Source organism: Ostrinia nubilalis, chromosome 13, assembly GCF_963855985.1.
Source record: "Ostrinia nubilalis chromosome 13, ilOstNubi1.1, whole genome shotgun sequence".
Classification (NCBI taxonomy): Eukaryota; Metazoa; Arthropoda; class Insecta; order Lepidoptera; family Crambidae; genus Ostrinia; species Ostrinia nubilalis.
In genome coordinates this window covers 1,274,027-1,296,849 of record NC_087100.1, presented here as the reverse complement: position 1 = coordinate 1,296,849, position 22,823 = coordinate 1,274,027, and the positions used below count along the sequence as shown (strand labels likewise).

At 34.2% G+C, this 22,823-nt stretch overlaps 1 protein-coding gene across 1 annotated transcript in view; it reads right to left on the bottom strand.

Annotated features, from left to right (window-relative positions):
• The window catches only part of LOC135077101 (protein embryonic gonad-like), a 151,244-nt gene extending 131,644 nt beyond the window's left edge, over positions 1–19,600 (bottom strand). The window contains exon 1 of the mRNA XM_063971674.1: positions 19,331–19,600. The gene's annotated coding sequence lies outside the window, so the exon portion shown is untranslated. The remainder of the gene's footprint in view (positions 1–19,330) is intronic.
• Between the last annotated feature and the right edge of the window lie 3,223 nt (positions 19,601–22,823).

The following is a 22,823-nucleotide window of genomic DNA, read 5'->3' as shown; positions in this document are numbered from 1 at the left end:
TGGGGTCTGTCGTGATGACGTGCTCTTGTTAATTTATATCTGTATCGTTTTAGGGGAATTTTAAGGGTTGCAGATTGAATATAATTAGCCAAGGAATAACCAAATTCAGTGCGATTCATGCATACATTTTTTGTAGCACATTTTTTGGTAAGCTAAGTCTTCACGATGGGTTATCGATATAAGGCGATCTTAGGCATCCCTAATAGTAAAATTAATTACAAAACCAAATAAAGAAATAATTCATAGAATAGAATAGTTTTCACTAGAAAAAGCGGCTTAATTAAGATGGTACCTGGATACACTTTTAGCTAGACAGAAGATAATTCTGTATTGTTGAGTCGAAATGAACTCATAACTCGGTATCGATCTGAACCCAAGAAATATCTGCCTGGTTTGTAAAAAGATCAGCTCACAAAATGTATATCTAATTCGATACTATCCGATATTTCTCGGATTCAAATCGTATACAGTGCGTAATCGCTCTAACATTAAGCATCTGATCTTTCTCAGCACTCCAGCGCCGCTAAACATTATGGACTGTGGTATCTTGCATCCACCTGACCCGTGAACATCTGACCCGCATTACATAAAAAGGCCTTTCGATGGATTCAAGACCATATATCACGATCTAGGGTTGCCAGGACGAAATCGACCGGTTAAAAATGTATGTAGGAAAATTGCTACTGTTATATTAATTAGAAAAAGATTTGTCTATAGGAACCGTACACGTTTGTAAACTGAAGTGATGAGTATGATGATATTTACAAAAATAAATATTAACATTTAACTTGTGTATTGTTGAAATCCTTGGTCTAGCAGTGGACGTCATTTAACTGAACTGAAATAAGAATTTCTGTATTTCAATTGTCATAAATGATAGGTTCTCCATACATACTTTCATTTAATAATTCATTTTTATTTGTGACAAAAAATAACTTATTTCTGTCACTAAGGTAAAAAGACCCCTGAAATACATAATATTATATGACACAAGTCATCAGACTTCAGACAAACAGAATTTATTTATTTGATTCAAATCAAATCAAATCATATATTTTGCGAAAATGGGTTTACATCAGTAGGTGTTACAATTTTTCAAGTAGGTATCTCCATCTTCCATCTTGATTCAGTAAACAGTGATTATAAAATGGTGAAAAGTGTCCAGACTGCCGTTACTAATATTAGAATAGAAGGTGCGACGACCATAAAAAAATCAATGTTAGCGATTTGGCTAGCACCAGCCCTACTCAACCAAAGTAGGAAGCATCGAAAAGGTTTAGCATTGCATGCAAACAGGTTGCATCTTCATCCTGGCTCATATTTCACTCGCATGCGCACTGACGCTAGGAAGTGAACCGCATTTATTAATGAGACAGTTGCATTCATATAAGTAGTTTTAATATTACTCGTATTGGTACTATTACAGTTATCTTAATAAGTGTTTTTGCGCTATGGCTTTTAAAAATGGTAATGTAAAAATTAGGGTGTTATCAATAAAGCACATAGACTTCACTAGCTCGGACACCTAGAAAGAATGGGAGAAAATCTTGCGGAAAAAGCAAGCATACTTACGAGTACCTTGGTACTCTATGTCGGTAACTGGACAGGACAGGAAGCAGGATATTATTATTACTATTATTAAGACTATTATTGTTAGAGAACAATAATAGTCTCCACATCGGCCTATGAGGCCAAGACTCACTTTGGGTCTCTACGTCAGCTTAATTAGTTAGTTTGGGTATTATTAATCTATGCTTAGTTATGCTTAAGTTCCGGGTGAAGTTTGCTTCCACCTAAGGGCATCAGTTAAGATGCAGACCAGCTTCCTCTTTGTGGATCAAAAAGTTCAAACCGACTTCTTGGCATGGATTTAGAACCCTAAATAACTAACTAGCTGTTAACTGTAACCAGCTCCACGCACAAAGATGGGCAGCAGTTAAGTGAGATTAAGGTTTAATCGATGCTTGTGAGAGCCACGCGGTTTCCGCGCGTTTGACCGGCGGGTCACAGCGCGGTTTGTACGGGGGTATGGTCTAAGTTAAGAGATAATGCCATGATTGTGGTAATCTAGAGAAAAATAGTATATTCGTTTTGAGTTTTATTTTAAATGTATAATCGTAAATGTATAATGTACTTCGCTTCCACCTTCGGCCTGATCGTCACTTATCACCAAGTGAGATACAGGCCAAGAGCTTACTCGTTGTGGAAAAGGAAATATAAGGAAAGTTCAGGCACTAGCTGGTAGAGAACAGTTTCCTCTTTAAGACGTCTCAATGTTCTTTATCTGGAAAATAGCATGATATTTTTCAAAGATAAGGTTTGAGAATATTGGAATCCATAAAGTTAGTATTCGTTTCAGTTGAATGCCGTCCATTGATGGACAAACTAGCTCACACGCTATCCGCGATCTTCACCTGATCAGTCCAACAAGTGAAGTTATAATTGTCACATTTTTTGGGCAAAGATGTCAGGCAAATGTTTTTGATTTGGTTAAGGCACTGTAAGTTACTTAAAGCACAATTAAGTTAATGGGTGGGTAATCTTTTAAAATGTAAAATGACATTTTTATTAATTTTCACTAATATCCCTTTAATCATAGAAAAGTAAAGTCCATAAACTTGGCCCACGCACCACCGGCCGGCCGTTTGAGCGCACTTTTGTTAGCAAATTAACTGAGCAATGTTGAGAACAATTAGCCAGGATCCTAATTAGATGCTACTGCACGAAACTGCCCGGACTCTATCTAAAATGGGCCGGGCTATGGGAAAATGTAGACGCTACATTTTATAGGTAAGGCATTGTGAAGCGCTGATTAGGTAAGGTCGTGGAGCATCAGTCTGACGAATCAATGTGAAAATAACTGTTGCAATGTCCTAAGAATACAATTTAATTGAACTATTTAATTATAACAGTAGATCAATTGGTTGCACATGAAATTAATTAATGTGATAGGTACACTATTCCTAAAAATATGAAGATAGAGCATTTTTTTCTCAAAGTCTGAAGCCAATGTTTCTTGTTATGTAACAAATGCAATTAATATCGTTGATAATTATATTTCACCATAAAGTGTGAACATATTGCCAGTAAGTATAATCGCTCTTGGACCCCGTAGACTGTAGGTAGATCCATCCCCCTATTCCATATTCCCTACTGACATATTATTATCCCCACTAGGAAAAATCCTAGTGTCCCCAAAAATCCTAGTATCCCTACCAGTGGGGACATGTCAGTAGGGATATTTATGTGGAATAGGGGGTCAATCAGCTTACCCCAGAAATCAAGATTTTCCCAATATATTTTTAACTTTAAATCCTTACACCAAGGTTCAAAATTGACTGCAGTTTGTCACTAGTAGTATGTGGCTCACTCTACAGAATTTTCCAGGTCCAAGACAGAGGTGCACAACATTGCACAATGATGCATACGTTTTCTCCGGGAAACTCAACTGCGTCGCTCGTAAAATTATTTCCGTGCCATTCCGCGCTTTCTTGCAACTCGTAAAATGTTCGAAACAACCGTTTTCTATGGTACAACTTGTGGCACTGTCATTTTCTGGTTGCCTTGTTAAGTCGCTGATTATGTGTGACGTGTGCGAAGTGCTTAGTAAAATGTATGAGTTAGGGAGTTGGATTCGTTTCGTTTTTAACACTGGAACGTCTGAACTTCAACAAGATTTAGATAAGATAAAGCATTCACACTCCAAGACTTTAAAAGTTAACCAATTTCAATAAATATTTTTATAAAACTTAGTAGGTAGTTACTCAATATTTTGAAAATATCTAGACAAAATAGAACTGCCTTTTTAGATTCGATTCCCACCGTAGGCAGTTCGCTTTTATCAATTTAAAAAATTTAGTTCGCGAGGCGACTCTTAACTCTAGAATTTTTTTTATATTGGTAACTCCATAGATGCTATTTTCAATTATAACATACTCGTAATTTTGAACGTGATTTCACTATCGAACATCTGTCAAAAAATCATTAAATTTTTATTATCAAATTCTATTCGCGCTTCCGAAATATTATGTTACGAATCTACCACAAAATTATTAAAATATGAAATTTAATATAAATGCAAAATTAATATAAAGATGAAGATCAAATTTGCTTGGCACGACTCATTCACGGTCTTCATTAAATCAACGAGAACCGGATTTATTTTTTCTAAAATACCTCGGCATTCATAATTTTGCAACAAAAAAACTGTTATACAAACAATCAGACGCAAAAATGCGTCGAATTTGAATTTTTTGTCCATAGCAATACTTTTCGCCGCTTGAAAGTAAATATTTTAAAATTTATTCATCCTCAAGCGGAACGGGTCTGCGACCTATGACCGGTGACATCATCTAATAAAATGTTAAAGCTGTATTTCTTTGAATATTCGGTTCTGCCCACGATCTAGATTACGTGATCTACATGCAAGATAATGATATGTGGACAATATTGATATTTTTTATTTACTGTTTTTTTAAAAGGTAAAAAATTTGACACTTTGAACCTGATAAAAATAAAAACTAACTTAGGGCTGATTTTTGAATCACCAGATAACGCTCTTCGGAGAGTGGGAAATGCCAATTTTAGTCGGCAGTTAAGTTATTAGACAGTTAAAAATTAAAGATTATAGTCCCCTAAATATCAAAAAATAATTGTGACAGGCGATGACGTAAAATAGTCTGCAAAATGCAAGATGTATATGATCGCGTACTATAATTAAATTTTAATTATAGTACGCGATCATCTTTAGAAATATTTTAGTATTTACATTAACATAAAGACAATATTTTGACACTACTGAAAACCAATTCGTTGTTATCTATTGACCACAATATTTTGACACTGAAAACCAATTCGTTGTTTTCCGTTGACCATTGTAACTTTTATCGGATTTTTATTCATACTTCTTTTATTTTATTGTTTTAAACTTTCATAAATTCATTACAACATTCCCAAATACCAAAGCAAATAGAACGTGAAATGGCAAAATTACGAACATTTTGTTCCATGAAAAAATGTCAAAAGAGATTTATTGGTACGTAATTTTCCCTCAACAACGCGGGTGGTCCACGCGTCGCGGAAATTACCCAGTGGCCCACTTATGGGCATAAGTTCGAAAGAATAAGTGTAATAACCAAAGGTGACAAATCTGGGGCAAATAACGCATATGGCGGAAAGGTATTGGCGTTGCGTCATCGCTAAAATAAAGAAGAAATTCTGTGTCTGCGTAGGTAAATTAAGAATAAGATAAAGTTAAGTTTAATGTATTGTTTGAAGACCACTAAGCTTGGAAAGCTGCATCCTCTCAGCATTATTATGTGTACTGTTATTACTTGTAATGCTGTCACGGTGGCTAGGTACTAAAAATGTTAATGATATCAAAGTATTTTAAAAGCAAGATTACTCATATTCTTGTATGTATTCTTGAGAAGGTTATTTACATATTTAAATGCTTTTGGTAAAATATGATCTTGACTTCCTATAAAAAAATAATAGGTTACAGTTACAATATAAATATTACAAAATAAACATTATATGCGGTGAATTATAAAATATTTGTATCGAAACGCACATAAAACAGTCAAGATACATACAGTCGGATTATCCAACTCGTAAAGATATGTATTTATTACGACCACATATTTCGCTAAGCGTTACCAAATACCATAAAGTCACCTCATTAGTGGACTATTCGGTACCGTTTGATAATAATAAAATTATTTAACGACCGTAAATAGTTGTAAACATATAAAAATAAGCCGATTCGTCTGTACAACGGGCATAACGAAATCATGCTTAGCCTTTGCGCTGTCAAATGTTGAAACTGAATTTGTTTAATTTAATAAAACGTGATTGCCAAGTGTGAGCTTTTATTAACTTACATTATTATGAGTGACCAGAACTGAAGAGTAGTGGGGATAGTCTGGTCTGGATGCAAGTAAAGATCAATAGAACTTTCAAGTTAGTTCTGTCAATAAAAGTTAAAAGTTTTAGTCTAGATTAAACAGGCAATAACTTCTAATGAAATTACCTTAACTATGCTTTCAAAACAGCTCACGTATTAATTTTAAAAACATAATAACAATGATAAATAAATTGGTTAATAGAAATATACTTCGTTCTAGTCTTTTCAATCAATTTTGGTAACATCAAATTTTATCTATCTATATAATCTTGCAACGAGTAATTTTTAATTAGTTCTGCCTACTGAACCCTAAACTGCCATCGCTAAAGTGTTTGGATCGTTCAAATTAACTCGTCTGTCTCTGCGCTGGAGATTTTGACATGTCACGTCAAAGCGCGCACGCGCAACTCGACTGACAGCGCACAGTCGCGCGCAGAATAGCTAATATATTTTGATATTTTCAAAAAAATATTCGAATTTAAGAAGATTAACCTGGAGGGGTTCTTCTCAATTACTATGTTAGGTATATCACTACCGTACTGCGTACCGGAAAACGCAGCGTGGGACGTCCACCTACAAGGTGGACCGAAGACATCGTAAAGGTAGCAGGGAAGCGCTGGACGCAGGCCGCTACCAATTACCAATACCAACCACCGCTACCAAATACCAACGGCCGCCCGTGGAAAGCATTGGGGGAGGCCTATGTTCAGCAGTGGACGTCCTATGGCTGAAATGATGATGATGTATAAGCCACTTACAATATTCAATTTCAATTGAAACTGTTGTCAGAATTTAAATTGAAGGTATTTTTATACAATTACATTTGTACTGTTTGACATTTCAATTATTAATTTTAACTGTGGAAACTTTGCTGATTTCTGTCCTATTTTTTGTGTGATTATTTCTCTGTATATCAAAATTGTTTGTTTCACTAATATAAATAAATAAATAAATAAAATTTTCTTCCATTACGAGAACTTTTTCTTAAATGATGTAGTTTACCATTCGCATATTCACGAATTTTCCTCAAATACATAATCAAATAAATCTCAGGTAAAATCCCTTTCCCTTTGGTATAAAGGATAATGAAAGAAATCACTTAAACACTTCACAAGAACACGAATATAATTTTGAAAGTGTCTTTCTCTCGCGACTGTACTAAACGTATCATGTTTCTGCAGACGTCTTTTAATAAATACAATTTAAATTGGATCACTAATAAGATTACTTTTGTTTTGATGAACAAGACCTTTTAACTTGATGGGCATGTGAAGAAGGTTGATGCAATATTATTTTAACATCATAAAGCCCAAAGAACGTACCATATTAGTTCGAGCCAAAGTCAATAAGTATTATATTTGTATAGACAGTTAAAAGAGTACCTCATCATTTCAGCCACAGGACGTCCATAGTTGAACATAGGCCTCCCCAAAGATTTTTACATCGCCCGGTTGGTAGCGGCCTGCATTTAGCGCCTTCCTGCTACCTTTATGAGTTTGTAAAATAGTACTTAGTACGTAATTTTACCTTTAAGGAGCCTTTACATAATGTCTCATTATCTTTTTGCCCTACCAGCGCTTCGAGACTAACATTTGGACAAGTGCTGAGAAGGAGCGCCGCAACAAACTCAGTCACCACTGTCTGCCTGTTTCAATGAATACCAATAACGGTAGTAGATAAGTAATTCTATTTTCTAGAATCTTAAGTAAAATCTTATCTTTATCACATTTAGCTAAAACATTTGAATCATCCGGAATTTCCGTCATAACCAATATCGAAACTAGCTCAACGTATGAGTCATGCGCATCGATTTCTTCAGTGATTTATATTGAACATTTTCCTTGCTTATTTTAATTAGTTGTCGGCCAAAAAACAAGAGCGTGATCCGGGTCAGCTTGCGTCAGCCATGATACCTCGTCATGTCATGTCATGGCATCCGTGAGAACATTACTGGTTGTTAGGGTTCAGCCATATGGTGCCGTATAGTATCTACAATACTCCAGTGCGTAGAAAGAAGATTGCTATAGCATAATATTATGATTTTAGTTCATAATAGTCACCTGAGTGCGATAATCCTCAGTCATCTGAGTGTCATCGAGTTTCTTCCACTACTTCTTCTCAACACTTTTGACTTTGACATTGACACTAGTCAATATGTTGTCCCGAAGTGGTGGTAGGGCAAGCTATATTGGGACGAGATAAGTGCCCTGAAATGGGCCTACATACTGGTACTAATAAAGAATTTGAATTTCAATTAGATAGTAATGCATGACTTTGAATATGCCACGTTATGTGGATGTGTTCTGAGGGAATTCTTTTTATGAAACATTTGTTTTAAACGACAATAGTTTTATTGTTCGTTCAATTAACGCTGGTCAATTAATATTTAAAGATGACTAGTTCGTAGTTTAATACGAAAATTCCACAAATTTTATATGAAGTATTGTGAAAGCACTAAGATTAATTTAACTCATAGAAAGTCTCCGTTAATGGCTAATGATTTGGAAAAGTCTATTCAATCAACGTACTAATTAACTAAATCATTAATTTGTCAGCCATTCTTATTATCAATCATCATCGATAGAAAACAATTAATTAAATAAAACGATTGTTTTGCTGCGTAATCAACTGAAATCCTATTCAAAATGTCACAGAACGTAACATTGATGATGAACGATCAAAACGTAGAAGTGTGTGAACATCATGCAACTGGTTAACTGAGTTACGATTATGTAGTGAAAGAATATTTATCATGAAATATGAAGAATGATATTGCTTTAAAAATCATATTACGTGAATAAAGATTCCGTGAGTAACTGACTAATACAATTAATGACTCTAAGACGAATGTTCGAAGTGCATAGAGAAGGGAAAAGCTATTAGTAAAGTTATAATATGACAATCTAGAAAGATTGTTACCGCTCAAAATGGTTTACATTGAATGTTTTTTGTTTGTGTATGAGTACTTTATTGCGTGCGAATGAGATTCTAGATGTCCAATGGATAGTGGAGATTGCTGCTTATTAGGTGACTCACAAGGTTGTACCCTCTTTCATATGAAGAAATGTTTCTACGCTTTTACCTTTCGTCTGCCACTACTAATGAGCTTTCTCGTACTTTATTAACATAATCAGATAGAACAGTGGGCAACTTCATTAATTTTACGATCGATTCAGTCGTAAAAGAGCTTGCTATGAACTTTGGTTTGGCGAAGCATATCTCACCGACAAGTGTCACAGTAAATGTCATTTTTAGATTTGTTTGCATTTTTCGAATACCTTTTTTGGCTATGAGAAAATTTTAAACCTCGATTTTGAAACTTGTCACATTTTAATAAAGTCCAAAATATGATGGCATGGCTCGGATGAAAATCGTGAAGCTTTCTACCACACTGGCATTAAAAGGGCAAGTTTGAGTGAAATGAATTGTGATATTTTGATGAATTTAAATTAACATTGTTATCAATTTGGTCTCAATTGATTAAATAATTGCTCATTTTTCTCCTCCCATGCTATGTGTTTCCACGTTTGCTAATATCATATGAACACAGCGATTACACGGTAGGTACTGAATTTGGTTTGGATAAAAAAGTAAAAAATGCATCAATGGAAAAAGATAATAATAAAAACAACAATAATGAGTGTTCACAAAACTAATAATCTCAATTATCTACAAATATCTTAACATGATTGAATTATCAAAATCCACTATTCTTAATAGATCTCATAAATTCAATTCTCCAACATAGAAAGAAATTTAAAAAGATCGTTATCAAAAACATTAAGAAGTACTATCATAAATAGAATGTGCTTTGAATAAATGAGCTAGTTAAATTAAAGCACACTGAAATTAATACTTCAAACACAAAAACATAAAAGTTTACGAGCTGCCCACATACCTACCTTTCAACAGCGTTTCTTAGTAGGGCGCCGTATAAAACTATACGAATACTTTAATTAGGTGAATTAGTTCCGATGTATGTATGGAACGTCACTAAAATTATATTAGCCTAGCAATGGGTTAGGTAGGGCTGGTACTGTCATCGTAAATTGTTACAAAATAATATAACTTAACAACACTAAATCCTTGATACATTATAATGTAAAAGGAAACGAAAACCTTGATACATTTTATCTAAAATGTTTTCAAAATTTAGAACATAAGATAATCAATTCTGCTTTTGTACAGTTGAGAAGACAAAAGACTTTATACAATTAAATACGAGCCTATGTTTAGTATTATGTACCGTTGTTAGGCTGCTGTCTTTTATTCCTTCAAACTACGCGAATCTAAACACAATAGATAAATCAATTGCTAAGCGGTCATAAGCGACCGCTTGGAGTTTGATGGGCTAAAATCTCATATTTTGAAAAAATAAAACGTTTTCTGACTTTTTCAGTCACTAAATAAATGTTATTTTTTTATAAAAAAAGTAGATTGATATTTTAATTGTATTTACTATTTAAACTTTGTACAGCCCTAAAAAGCTTCGTTTTACGACAAATACGTGGCTTATTACAAACCGGTAGTGTATTTACATTTGTCGTGACCGCAGGCAGAAGAACTATATCGAAATGTTTTATCTTTAGCCTCGATTTTATGTAAAAATCTTAACATCCTAGACTAAAAATGTTCAATTCAAATCATGTAGGTTACTTAAGTCTTTTCCAGGGCGGGTTACGTATCCCAAATGTAGCTTGCCCTCGGGACAACATAATGGGCTGGTGCCGAGAAGAAGTGGCGGAAGAAACTCATGCCCGTTTTCACCATCAATCCTTAATTTTTAAGTGACCCCTAAGGCAACACATAACAGAAATTTTGTTTTCATAGTGGTCACTTAAAAATTAGGGATTGGTGGTGAAAACGGGCATTAGTCAGCTTTTTTATTGGGGTAAACAGAGACAAAAAAGAAAATGTTACAAATACGTATTAGCTTAAACAGTAAGGCTGAGTTGTACCATCTTAAGTTAACTTTGACAAAAATATCAAAAATCTGTCAAACTTCATCCAAAAAACACCGATTATTGTTATAGTTACGGTTACAGTAAATTGGTGCAACTCAGCCTAAGTGTATACTATATTTGTCACCAAATACGTAATTATTTTGTTATTACGAACTTTTAATTTTAACCAATGTTTATATTTGAACAGAAAATCAATATCCTTTTCATAAATATACATTACGAGCATTTGCCCACGGCTTCACTCGCGTGAAATTTAGTTTGTCACATATCGTCATAAATTATAGCCTATGTTCTTTCCCGGGACTCAAACTATCTCTATGCCAAATTTCATCAAAATCGGTTGCAAGGTTTAAGCGGGAAAGCGTAACAGACAGACAGACAGACAGACAGACAGACAGACAGACAGAGTTACTTTCGCATTTATAATATTAGTTGGGATATAGTTGGGATGCGAAAGTAACTCTGTCTGTCTGTCTTGCTTTCACGCCTAAACCACTGAACCGATTTTGATGAAATTTGGCATAGAGATAGTTTGAGTCCCGGGAAAGGAAAATCCCGGTTTTTGAAACAAGGATGCGCGCGATAAAGTTTTTCTGTGACAGACAAAATTCCACGCGGGTAAAGCCGCGGGCGGAAAGCTAGTGCATTAATAAACCGTCTTTTATTATAATGAGACATTTATCTAGTTTACTTTATTAGTTATTTTAGAATGTTTTCATCTTTTTTACAATATGTCGCCGGCGCCATGACTGGCGTCAGCATATTTAAGCACTTATTTATGCACACATTTACATAGTCTAGCTTAAAATATATTATGAGAAAATGCTAAATATTCTTTTGTTTCTACCTCGTTATAACACGGCAATAATAATAATTATTGATGAAATTAACATAAAATATGTGATATCTATGAAATCATTCCATAATATTACAATTAAAATTAGAATACTTAATTAACATTGTAGTAAAATAATATTTATGTAATTCATTGCTTCAATTGTTCTTCTAACGCGTTGATGTCTTTTTGTAGCAAAGAGAGTTCAAAGGTAAAGATTTCAACGAGCTAGACTACAGTTCAAATAAAAATTCTTTATTTTTTCAGTCATAAAATCTAATATTGCACTATTCTTTATTTACTTCATAAAAAAATAAAAAAAATCACTTGTATGCAAACAATGAACTCTAACAATAACTTGAACATATTGAACAAGATCATGTTTTTGCGATATTATTAAAATCAAAAATGCTAGATCATTTATTGTTTACCTAATCTAGACTGTTTATTATGTATAGTATTTGTTCTACATAATAAAAATCTAAATATTTGATTTAGCCAGATAACAAGCAAACGCCTTATCCATAATGCGTTTGATATAATCAAACCATATCTAGTCATTTCAAATTCAAATATAAAACTGATAGTCGGTACAGTTCATCGCGATAAAGGTGTTGATTGATATTATTTTAATTCGAGAGGTAATGGAATATCCAGCAATAACCTTCCAGTATCGTGCAGTACTAACCAAAAAGTTTACAATTTTAATTGTAAAAGAATTTAGAAACATTTCGATTTCGAATAATACCTACTGAGCGGGCGCCTTTTTGGCACGAGATACTATGTCAATCTAAATATTCGTTCGTTCGTTCGTTTCAGCCGAAAGACGTCCACTGCTGGACAAAGGCCTCCCCTAAGGATTTAAATCTAAATATATATAACTCAAAGGTCCACAACTCAATCCACACGTACCTACAAACCAACGCGATCAGTCGTCCGCGATGCTTGCACTGTCTTACTATAACTTTGAAAAACGTCAAAAATCTGTCAAACTCCATACAACAAGCACCAGTTATTGTTACGATTAAAATACAGTAGTGCAACTCAGCCTTAGTGTGTGGTGTAGGTTTTAATAGACATGAACATTTATACGGAAGTCAGAACAATACATACACCATACCTTCAACATAAGGACGACATAAATGACCATGACTGCGCTAATTGACTTCAAAGGGCAGAATCGTCTGTCAATCAAATGCAAAACTTTGAGACTTAATTCAAATCCTTCTATATGAGGTATTGGATATTGAGTGTGCTTTCAACCCATTCTGAGGCGCACCTAATAAAACACACTTAAAATATTCCTAGGAGCGCACTAATACCTATCCTACTAATATTATAAATGCGAAAGTTTGGATGTCTGGATGGATGTTTGTTACTCTTTCACGCAAACGCAAAAACTATTAAACGGATTTTGATGAAACTTTACAGTATTATTTCTTATAACCCAGAATAACTTAAAGGTTATAATAAATGACGATCTAAATTTCACGAGGATGAAGCCACGGGCAAAAGCTAGTATCAAAATAAGTGCGCTTAGGTAAACCTAAAATCTGTTTTTAGCTTGTAGTCATTCTTTTGCGTTCGAGTGTACCGAGTAATTGGATTAGCAATTTTATTAAAGCCATTTCACTAAGCGCTTAGTTTATTTAATTTTTAATTTAACGGCCACGTTTATTACTACAGTTAAGGTGCAATGGAAGGTTTAGCTAGAGCGGTTTTATCTTTGATCTGCAGATTAAAGGTACTGTTAAAAAGGTGTTATTATTTAATGGACGTTTTCCTGAAAAAAGGGTCTTTATTTGCACTTTGAACACAATCACGTGTAATAAAAATTACATTCGCAGCTGAAATAAAGAAAATTGGTCAAAACGTATAATTAATACCTATTTGTTTTGTTATATTGAAAAATATAATGACGATTTATTACATTATAATCATGCACCGTAATTAACTTTAGTCCATTTATTATGTTTCTAACAATTTTCTATATTTGATGTTACTTTACTTAAGTTACATCTTACTACGATAATTAGATGATATAAATTAGACAAAGAACGAACTAGGTACACTCCATCTTTATTTGACCAAATTAGTCATGAGCCCAAATTTGGATAGTGACGAAATGAACCGAACCAATAGTTCTCCAAAAACCAAAACAAAACACAACGCGTGCCAACGGAATGTCACATTAAATTGCACTAGAACATTGCGGCGAAGGTGAAAATGCCATCAGTCGCCAGCTGACCGCACCGCACCCCGTAGTAAAAACCTCGAAGGTTAGAAACTTTCTACTTTGTTCGGGTTATGTGGCGCAAGAGACAGGTGATGGGCGGTGCACTATGATCTCAGGTATAAAGAACCTACCTACTAGTGGAAAAGCTGACAGCTGAACTACTAAAATGAGCACTGACTTCTACTTCGACTAGTTAAAATAACTTTAAATATCCAAAGCAAAATGCACACGTTTGTTTTACTACTGATCTCGTTAGACAATATTTATGATTTGGTAGTTTTTTGTGGACTATTTCGCAATTACCTGTTGTACATTAAAAATGTATTTTTAAGAAACATATTGACCATAAATTATTATTAATCAAATAATCATTTTTGTAATTTTCCACTTATTGATAATTATGCAATTCTACTTGACTAAGTATTGTCAAAAAATCACAAAACCTAGAAAGTCAACGACAACTAAAATTATTTTAAGAATAAAAATAAACACACTTCTTTTTTTTTATTATAAATTACTTGAAAAAATCGATCCGCCTAAGGCGGGAATGGAACCCACTTCTTTTTCAAGCATAATAAAATCATTAGATAAAACGGCTCAATATGTGTCCGCTAAAATCTTTTCACTTTCAACCTCCAATGACGCAAACCCGTGCGGTCGGAGATGCCCATGTGTTTTGTTGTTGCCGTTAATTATAGTATTGTAGATAAGGAAATACGTTTTCACATGTACCCACCATAAAGGTGTTACGACGTCACATGGACGTGTCAAAACCTGGTTTATTGCGGGTTTTGTTAGTGTCGCTATGTTTAGATGATGTTCAAACGTCATTATCCATAAATGGTCGAATGTCAAATTCTTTGTCAAATACGCATCATGGATCTAAAAGGATTGAGAAACCGTTTTTGAACTAATATTGGGACTGAAATTGAGTAAAAATACGTAACTTCAACATAAAATTGTATGATGATTACTATGAACTATTTATTACTAAATACAAAACTAAGTAGAAATTTTTCTATGATCAATGTTCATCAGTTGGCAAATTACGATCTAATTCATAACACCGTATAAAATATAGTTCGTGCTTTCTTTCTGTGTTTTTTCTTATTACAGCATTTGTCACAGACAGATTTTAAACATGTCAGTGTACCTACTACTGGCTTTAATAGTTCATTGCGAACCACAGGCCCAGGAAGCAATGCTCAAAACTCAATTCAAAGACTCGATTCTTTATTCAAACATAACCATCTTTAAGAATACAGGCCCTTACGTCAAATAGGACAAGACCAGAACAACATAGTCCTTTGTTTACAACGAAATCAATTCCCATTCCCGTTTTATTTCTTTCAAAGCAGATACAGCAATCAGATTAGCCTTTCCTAGAAAGACCAAGAGCTGGCTGCCTAGAATTTTACCATATTACACCACAAATACCAAAAGTGATATGTTTTTTGTTACCTCCAATGCCCGCAGACGGCGGGGAGTCTTGCTAAGTTTTTGTACACCCTTAACCAATGTTTTGCGTTTCGCATTTATATTACTTGATTATTATAATGGCTAGGGTTAGTTACAATGAAAAGTGTTTAAGGTTAAGTTTTATTTTCTTTTTAATCGTTCTTATAGATATAATGCCGATGCATACAAATGGAACATTTTAATATTTGTAGATGTGAAGTTTTACTCATTTTGATCTTTGGTGACACCTGCACATTAACCCTTAAGTAACATCCTTATTTTTTGTTACACATTGAACACCCTGGGGTAAAAAAATTACCCCAAACGTAAATTGATTTTTTTAAAGTAAATATTGAAAATAAATTCAATTTGTAATTTAAAATGTATTAGCGGGTGGACTAAATTATACGATTGCCTTAAAAAATCGTCTGTCTCGCGTAAAAAAACATTTTAAATCAATCATAACAAAAAACAAAGAATTTTTCATTTGCAACTATAGTCTCTACAATGATCTTCTAGAAAAATCTTGAAAAGTTATTGTGGGAACCAAAAACTTACACTAATCGGACATCGAATAGCTGCTTTATACAATTTTAAACTCAAAATTAAATAAAACGTAAATTTTTGGACTTTTATCAAAGCAAAATAAAAAAAAACTTATTTTTTATAAAATTATGAGAAATTGTTTTTTATTTTATTTTATTCCTAAATATTATTTTCAAAACACATCAAACACACTGAATTATTACGTAATTATCATTTTGGAGTTATATTTCTGTGTCGAATTTATGAACGCTCTGTTCTAAGGGGATGTCTTCGAAGTTCGAAAAGTATCATGTAAATCAAGCTCTATTTATCTTTCTACATTCTCGAGACAACGTGCTACTTGATCGTCATATAAATATTTACTCATTTTGTTTAAATATCATAAAAACCTATTAATTACATGTTAGGTGATGATAAATTAAAGCATGCGTAACTAACACCCTGGGGTAAATTTCTACCCCACCTACCTGTAAAAGCCAAACGGATGATTTTTGTCATATCCCGCGTCTACGAGCTTAAAGCACACACTCTGCATTGAGAATACACAAAACGACATTGCTCTAGCTTCACTAGATAAAAAGATATGCCAATTTTTATACGCCTGGGGTAAAAAATTACCCCACGGTGTTACTTAAGGGTTAAGTTGTTGTATATCAGTAATTTTTTACTTTTACGTCATTGCATTGGTCCTCTTTTTATTGTTGTTCTACTTCAAATGCAACTAAAATAAAAATTAACTTTATTCGTCACTTTAACTCCCATTTGATTGTAACTGTAAAAAACGAAATAGTCTTTGACTTCATAATTATTAGCTTGTTTAAAATACTTAGAATTACTCTTTTTTGTCGACTTAATTCGGTATTTTACAGACTTGACCCAATATTTCAAAAGGTACAAATATTGTGTCAACTGTACCGAACTTAAAATCAATTTTAAAACGTCAAATCATTACAATTTTCACACGCACTCAATCATTAATGAAATTAATATCAAATGCACATCGACATTACATTCCTTGGCTTATTACAAAACGCTAATCACTCATTTCCTCTCGATAATCCGTTTCGACATAATTGATTGAAACATCATAATGTTAATGCTGTGTTTTGCCGCTGAAATATATCGCACCATAAAAAGACAAACGCCCGTATTCACAAACATTACTATGAGGTCTCACAGTGCGCGTGGACGCACAGGATGACACACGAACCAATCACAGAGCTCTATTTAACGCTGTGCATTTGATTTGCTGCTTCACTTAAGCGAGCATCGTTTGTGAATACGGGCGAAAGATACTGACGATCGATTTGTCGATGCATGAGTGCTCATGCGATTAATCGTTATGTTTAACTCGGCTCGCGTTAAGCAACGATACGGTGCACTATTATAGCAACGGCTAAGTTGTATGAAATGTCAATACGCTAATGACAGTTGAATTTAAAAAAAGGTATAGTTAGCAGCTAAGTTATTATGCTCATTTTATCAGAATTAACTATAAATTGAAGTCAGACTTTTTAATGAAATTATTATACTAATTGAAATAAATAAAACTTGAATTTAAATTATCACCAAAGGAGTTTGTCGTTGATTTTCGAAGTTTATTGCATAATAAACTTAATGAAATTAATAATTGAAATAAGGATAAAGACATAGCTTAGTTTATTATGATCAGTTAATTTGAAAGTTTAAAATGCAATAACAAGACAAATATTATTATGGGCAAGTAACGGTCATAAATTACTTTTCCTCATTTTTTTTATTTATAGATAAGATACATAAAGCGTCATTAGTCCTTACCTTTATCGCAAATGGGCTTATTTTTATTATAAAAATTACGAAATCCAGTTAATTTTAACATTTTACGTTCCGCTTGTTATGCCCTTGAGTGTACTATACTATAATGCAAATCATAATAAAATTCAAGAAAATTTTGTCAATCAAGAAATTTGCATTTCTATCAATTTTACCATGAATTATCTAAAATAATAATATGCATTAAACTAACCTGATTTCATTATTAAAATAAATTGGCGTTCCGTATATGAAACTACCTTATATGAAATTCAAGCGTCATACAAAATAGCTCTATTTTAATTTCATATTTATAAAGGTGAAAATATAAAACAATTTTTTGGTGATTTCCTTAACTTTAATTATTATAATATCACGTATTGAATATACTTAACATTTCTGTGGCATTTAGCATCAACGTGTCTTATAGATTAAATTCCAACACCATTCATATTAATTCATCGGGTAGGTATCGAATTCATAGAATTATTATAATGACTGATAATTTAGGCAGTTTACGTATCAGAATAAAGTGTAAGCCGTTTGGTAACAGGTTCACATCCCAGAGAGGACAAACGTTGTTGAGATGAGCATGAGTATTTGTAATTGCATTTTTGTGTACTTTTATAATTATGTATGTATTTTGTTAGATTATAATATATTTATCTACAGTTACTAGTATTTAGTGCAAAGTTAGACCACTTTATTTGCTAAATTAAAAATCGTTTAGGTGGAGTTGAAAAGCATTTTATAAGAATCTAAACAGTATTAGCTAACATTAAAAGAGAAATATTATAAAAAATGCATTTTTTAGGAGGAGGAGAGTTATTTACATATATTATACAAATATTGACTATTCAAAAGAAACCTAATAAAAAGTTACAAACATACTACTACGTTGATTAACCTCGCTTTATTGAATCTTTCATGAATATCACAAAACAACTTTTTAAATAAGTGTAATTATTATCTCAGCATTGTTTAACATCCAAATAGATATACGCATAAAGAAAATACTAGACAATTTTACTAATGTGAGTAGCTTCAAAAATATCAACGTCAAAACTTTTCCCGAGCAAAACTTTTACAATCTACCGGCAACTGAAAATAATTTCGCACGAACCGATCCGTGTATGCTCAAGGCTGATCTATTACGTAATTGATGATGATTCTAATCATCAATCACCGTGATAGCAGCATGACATGTGTTTCGAATCACACGTAAATATGACGTGTGCTGTTGAATCAGTAACAGGATTGGAGGTCGGAGGTTCGGATCGTGACTCTAAATAATTTTATTACTGGTATTTTATTTATTTATTAAATCATGCTCAAGATTTTTCTTATTAGGTCATAGTTATATGCAGGCGGAACATATCTATCTTTCGATCATAAGCTAATAAAATAAATAAGATTCCACAGGTTATTCTGTGTAAAATGATAAAAATCTTCGGAATACTGCGATAGTAAAATTTCGTAGCTTAAAAATAAAGCGTAACACAAATTATAGCATAGTTTTACAAAAGATAATGTCAGAATTAATTTGGAGATTTAACGGAAAGTAACATTTTAGTTTAGTCACTTTAAGAACTTACCTTGATAGCTGCGAAAATGTGTGACAGCAGGAATCCCCGAAAATGGTGGCAATGATTCTTCACACAACTTCTAAAATAATTTGTTTTTCATCATAACACTGTACACTATCCAATCACTGGCACATAAACAAAAATCCATCAAAAGTTCCTAAAAGTTTGAATTGTAAAAAAAAAGTTGCGAATTCGAAAATCGAACGCGCGCGCCCTTGCGTACGCGCAGCGTGAATCGCGCGGTTCGTTTTTTAACCGTCCCCGAGCCTCACTCGGATGCGGTCCGTATGTGACTGTATACTCATCTTGCACTTCTCGATCACCGAAGAAGATACGCGCGCCGTCTCGCTCGCACGCGCACCCGCGCGCCATCGCCGTCCCCTTCACTTATTATCAGAGGTTATGGCTAGCTCATCTGTCAGTCGGCACGCGGACGCCGGGTGGGTTAGCTGCGTCCGCAATTTATTTACAGTTACTCTCCCAGTGCATTATAGGCCCATAAAACACGTACTGTATGGTTGCGAGATGCTATTTTGTTAGGTCGTCGCTGCGTCTTGCGTGATTTATTTGTTTGGACGCTGCGGCGCAGGTGGCTCTTTCGTTATTTATTGATCGCTCATATAGGTGTGTCAATGAGAGATGCATTGCGGTTTCGCAACGTTTATTACGACACCCATTCTTGAATAAAACCGACTAATTTTAATGCAAATGAGCGGTCGGTGTGGCATAAATTAGCATAAATTATCACCAGAAAAGGTTGTCAAAAATTGGGTCAAAGTTCATCGATAAATCATACAGACGTTTACGATCGACGGAGCGGTTCCGCTCGATCGAAACTAGATCGCGGTCCAAATTTGTGGTGAGATGAAATTCATCTCTGACCAATCCGGTGCTCGCGAAATGACAACCTCGCTAGATCATTCGCTTAGATCATCGCGCGCGCGCGCAGCATTTGCGCGATTGGCGTGTTAAACGCAAGCCCCGCCTGTACCGTTATAGGGGGGCATTGACTGCCCTCCTAAAAGTGGGGGTTTAGTAGATCACGAGGGGGGATGTGTGACATATGCCAAGTACGATAATTAATGCGGTATTTAATTGTGCATGTTGAAGCTGAATGACCGCATTACATGTGCGTTGCGTCAGGGCTTATTTTTAATGTTTACTTTTATACCTACTACAACTATTAATTTAATTGTTATTATGCATTATCATCATCATCATCATCATTTCAGCCACAGGACGTCCACTGCTGAACATAGGCCTCCCCCAATTTATGCATTATAACAACCTGTTATATTTTTGACACACAAAAGAAAGGAGCAGTGTCAAAAATAATTGCAGATTTTCATGAAAATTCATTGCAAAAAATAAATTCACCAGATTTTTTATTTACTTCTTTGAACATTGATAAATGTTAAATATTTTAAAATATACCATTTTGTACGGCTGCCAAATTAAATTTTGATTTAATTATAAAATAATATTAAAAATCATTATACTTATTCGTCCACATCCACGACACGACTATGAATAAACTAAGTAAACAAAACAGGTACTTAACCGACTTCGAATAAAAACTTGTTAACAAACTGATCTTCCGATAGATACTCAATAAAAACATGGCGGATAAAACTGTTGTAACACCGAAGGTATAACGAGATTATGACAGGCGATGATCTCATAAGGACTCATCTTGACTTCATAACATGCAAATATCACTTACTTGTGTTTTCCTCATTAAATTCCATCATACTGTAGCCCACGACTTCTTCTGCTTTTGACAACGTACCTACGGAAAAGAAAATTTCGTATTAAAGTCAGCACAATATACCTCAACAATACTGAAATAATAAGCAACTAGATTATTATTGGAATACACACAGTCACACATATTCAGATGTATTCGTCTTAAATTTAAAATTTGATTTACATAAAAGAAAATGAAGGTAAATCATAAATTAAAAGTGTAACTTCTAAATGGAAGATAAAGCCCAATTCCATTGCATACCATATTTAATTATATTTATTTTAAATCAACGCATTTTTTTAATCGTGCGTTGGTTCAGCCGAACCATAGTTTCATATTATCATGAAATGTTAGGGGCCAGGCCCCCACTGAAAAATAACCTTAGATACGCCAATGCCAAGTTCTTGAGTGGCAACCACGAGCCAGAAGACGTAGCGAGTAACGAGCCCACGTCTAGGTGGACCGACGATCTGGTGAAGGTCGCGGGAGGTGCCTGGATGCGAGCGGCGCAGGACCGGTCTTTGTGGAAATCCATGGGGGGAGGCTTTTGTCCAGCAGTGGACGTCTTTCGGCTGAAACGAACGAACGGACGAACGCCAATGCATATGTATTGATCCGTTTGTACAAGTAACCAAACTTTCAAAGGGTAAGCTTTATTTCGTTCCATTTTATCATCATCATAGTGTTTTGTTAAAATAAGGTCTATTAACTGACATCGCAGAATTGCTAAATTCAAGTGGCAACCACGGGCTGGAAGACGTAGCGTGGGCAGGCCTCCTACTAGGTGGACCGACGATCTGGTAAAGGTCGCGGGAAGAGCCTGGATGCGTGCACCGCAGGACCGTTCATTGTGGAAAACCTTGGGGGAGGCCTTTGTCCAGCAGTGGACGTCATTTGGTTGAAACGAACGAAACGAACTGACATTATTGTTGTACCTTGTTTTTAAAGCTTACTACTTTGAATTTTCAAACAAACTTTACTTTAAAGTTTTAACAAACGAACAAACACATAGTTTTTAATACGAACACCAGTAAGGATGAGATTTTCTTGTGCAACATCCAGTTCAGAGGTCACGGCACATAGCTGGGTTTTATGAGTCGCCAGAGCCACCATTCCGCATAATCTGCTCTTGAGCTGCACTACGTAGAAGCAGGTAAGTGCATTTTTATTATTTTCGTATGAGATATGTTATAAAATCAGGTAAAAAATCATAATAATTTGCTCAACCAATTACTCAAAGCTTCAAGAGAAACTATCGGTATGATCACTGAAAGTATTATCAAGCATTTCAGTTCCTTTCTCTGATCTGAAGACGCATTCAATAAATGACTATAAGTTTTAGCAAAGGAGAAAATTTAATACCAATTATCTAAAATAAGATAGGCGCAGACCACCGAATTTTAGTTGGTCGGGGGTCAGATGGAAATGTATAAAAGTGCGCACATTACACCGATTTCGTATCGGCCGATTCTTTATCAAATTAAAATCGGGCCCAAATGTAGGCCAACCAAAAGTCTGTGGTTTGCGCCTAAGGTAAAAGTATCCTTTTCTATGATTTAAGTTATTAACATTTACTTTTTTACCATTTCTGACTTATTGCCATATACGTACAGAACATTTCTGAGGCTGTATTCACAAGACGGTCGTAAAATTTGCATTACATTCTTGATGCTATTTGATTTCTAGATTACGTTCACCTTCTAAGTCTAATGATATTTTTCTAGGCTTTAAAGTGTTTAGAAAAATGTGCAAAGC